The sequence below is a fragment of the Capricornis sumatraensis genome, chromosome 9, assembly GCF_032405125.1.
Source record: "Capricornis sumatraensis isolate serow.1 chromosome 9, serow.2, whole genome shotgun sequence".
Classification (NCBI taxonomy): domain Eukaryota; kingdom Metazoa; phylum Chordata; class Mammalia; order Artiodactyla; family Bovidae; genus Capricornis; species Capricornis sumatraensis.
This window is the reverse complement of record NC_091077.1, coordinates 41412284-41415606: the sequence shown is the minus strand read 5'-3', so window position 1 is coordinate 41415606 and position 3323 is coordinate 41412284. Positions and strand designations below refer to the sequence as shown.

The window sequence follows — 3323 nt, the reverse complement described above, 5'->3', positions numbered from 1 at the left end:
GAAAGAAATGGCAATCCACTCCAGTATTCTTGCCTAGAGAATCCCAGGGATGGGGGAGCCTGGTGGGCTGCCTCCGGTGAGGTCGCACAGAGTCGGACACGACTGAAGCTACTTAGCAGCAGCAGCAGCAGCAGCGCTTATCTAAGAAAAGAGTAAGTGTATATAGGCATGTATGTGGAAAGTTACTGTCTTAAGGGGGCCTGTTCTTCTCCAAGGTTGTTCAGAGTAGTTATCTCTTAAACGGCTGGGGCAAGGAATTTTGGAGACTGATCAGAGGCTGGACCGGCTGGGAGTTGGGCATAATCAACCTTAATGTCCATTTTTTTTCTTTGAGTGAAAGAGTTCTTTGTTTTGCATAGAATGATGGAGAGGACCCGAAGGGGAGTTTTAACTCCAGGCTATTTTGAGCCATGTAACTTTCCTTCAGAGATATAATGAGTATATACTCTCTCAAGGGAATTTTACAAACACACTGTACAATCTTGAATGTTAGGGCAAATAAATCTAATGTTAATCAAGACTTAAAGTAGTACACAGATCCATATACTTTCTCAGAGCTCCCTTGACCTCACTGTTCCTCAGGCTATAGATGAGGGGGTTTAGCACAGGTGTGAAGATAGTATAAAATGCTGACACAAACTTGTCATGGTTAGCTGACCAGGATTTGGGTCTCATGTAGGTAAAAATAGCAGGTCCGAAAAAGACTCCTACCACGAGATATGTGAAGAGCAAGTGTCAAAAGCCTTCTTGCGGGCTTCATTAGAACACATTTGGAGAACAACAGCAAGGATGAGACTACAGGAAATCAAGATGAGGGAAATGGGGATCAGGAGCATTAACACGCAGCAGATGTACATGACATACTCAAAAACAGAAGTGTCAGCACAAGCCAAACGCACAAGAGTGGGAGCCTCACAAATGAAGAGATCAGTCTCTCAGGCACTGCAAAATGAGAAATTCAGGGTTGCAGCAGCTTGCATGAGCCCATCAGCTGCACCAAGGAACCAAGGCCCCCAAATCATACTGAGGCATAATTTCCAACTCAGGAGGACTGGGTATCTCAGTGGATGACAAACAGCAACATAGCGGTCATAGGACATGGCTGCCAGGAGGAAGCACTCACCCTCTCCAAAACTGAGGAAGGAGATCTGGAACCCACAGCCAGTGGCGGAGATAAACTTCCTGCCAGTCAAATAGTCAACAGCTGTTCTGGGCACAACAGTGAAAATCAGCACCAGGTCCATGAGGGAGAGTTGGCTCAGTAGGAAGTACACGGGCCTGTGGAGTCGGGGGTCCAGGAAAATCAGGAGAAACATGAGGGAGGTGAAAGCAACTATCAGAACCAACACAAAGAGAAGTTGGTGGGCTCCAGTGTGGTTAAAGAGACCTAGGAGAATGAAATCTGCAGTGATATTCCAGTTTTCCATGATTTCAAACAAAAGTGATACTGCAAATGGAGAAATACATAAGGGTTACATATGCATGACATACCAAACTTTATTGAAACACACTAAAATCCGATAATTTTTCTTGACATCAATTAATATTGGAAGTTATTTTTACTTTCAAAATAAGATGACATACTCTTATGCACAGGAAGTAGAACTGAGTCTGTAGATGAAAACAACTTAATTTGAAATTGTTAGTGCATTTACTTTAACTTTGTGAAGCTATAAATTGAAAACAATAATGACCTTCTTAGTAGTATCCCCCTCCAATCCCATAAATCTGTTTAAACCTTCATAACTGGAAACGATATTTTGTGTAAGGAGAAGTTTTCCCTGCATATTCACAGGAACACAACTTTTATTGGATTAAGAAAAAAAAAATCTTCTTACATCTCCACTCAAACACAGAGATGAATTAATTTCTCCTTCAGTTTCATGAGGATCTAAGTCCTCAAAAGCATTTTCATCTCTGATATCCTGGAGGCAAAGCTGTTTTAGCTAGTTAAATAAATACAACCATAACTGCAGAAGTAAGGAGGCTAATTCAGTTTCAATGATATGTTGTGATCTAGTGAAGTGACCTGACAGAAAGAGTCTTCTTCTTCCACAGTCATTCTCTTTACCCACACTTTTTACATCCATCTCATACTAGTCAATCAAGAAGGAGAAAGGCATTGTAAAAGGCTCACTCAATTCTTAATTCCACTGCTTGATCATCATCTTACCATTATCACTTGCCAGATTCTACTGGAAGGTTTAGCCGGTTGTTTTAAAGTAAGATATCATGGAAATTCCCATTGTCAAATGCATTTCATATTTTCCAGAACTTCATGATCTGCACACTATCTTTGTGTCTAATAATCAGTCTGAACCGCTAATAGTATATGCATTTCCAACTATAGCCCTCAGTGTCATTCTTCTGAAATACCTCAAACCCTCCTACTGTATTTCTTTGACTCGAATCCTTCTAATAAGAAAATATTGCATTATTTTCATTACTATTTTGTTGGAAGGTTGACCCTGTTTAAACCTTCAGAAGTTTAACCCTGTTTAAAAATCAATAGGTAACTCAGTAACTATAGGATGTTTGGCAAGTTTCTTAAATTAAGTGTACTATCAATACAGTGGAATTAAGTATGTTCATGCTGGTTGTGACAGCATCGTGAATATTAATCTCCAGACTCTTCATCATCTCCAACTGAAACTATTATCAGTTAAACAATAATATTCCATTACCTCTTCTCCTCAGCCCTTGAAAAATCACTGTTCTACTTTCTATCTCTATAAAAGTGACTACTCTAGGAACATTAGATAAATGAAATCACGCAGCATTTACTTTTATGTTATTTTTGATTAGTTTACTTCACTTATTGTAATGCCCTCAAAGTTTGTCCATGCTGTAATGAGTCAGAATTTCCTTCCATTTTAAGGATGAACAATATTTCTTTATATGCACATACTACATTCTACTTATTAATTCACTTCACTTATGGACATTTGTGTTGCTTTCACTCCAGGTTTGCATTTAATTATTGATTTAATAGGATTTTTTCTTAATTCATAGTAATTGTTTTAAATTTTGCATAGATACATGTATAAGCATAAAATATTAATTTTAACCAAAAATTTTGCTTATACCATACATTTCCTTATTATGATGTTTCCACTTGTATTAAGAATTTTATCTATTATGATATCACTAACTCAATTTCTCAATGGACATAAATGGTATGACTGTATGTTTTAATTTTGAGTGAGATAAGTATATACAAACAACAGTCATCACAAATATAAATGATTAGTCAGCATGATAATTGTGTTTAGACTATCTAATGGAAAGGTCTACTATATGTGTCAATTAAATGAGTGGTATGA

The 3323-nt window shown here is 37.8% G+C and overlaps 1 pseudogene; it reads right to left on the bottom strand.

The window, feature by feature from the left end:
* Positions 1-510: 510 nt before the first annotated feature.
* On the bottom strand, positions 511-1427 carry LOC138086379 (olfactory receptor 2T12-like; annotated as a pseudogene).
* Positions 1428-3323: the final 1896 nt, after the last annotated feature.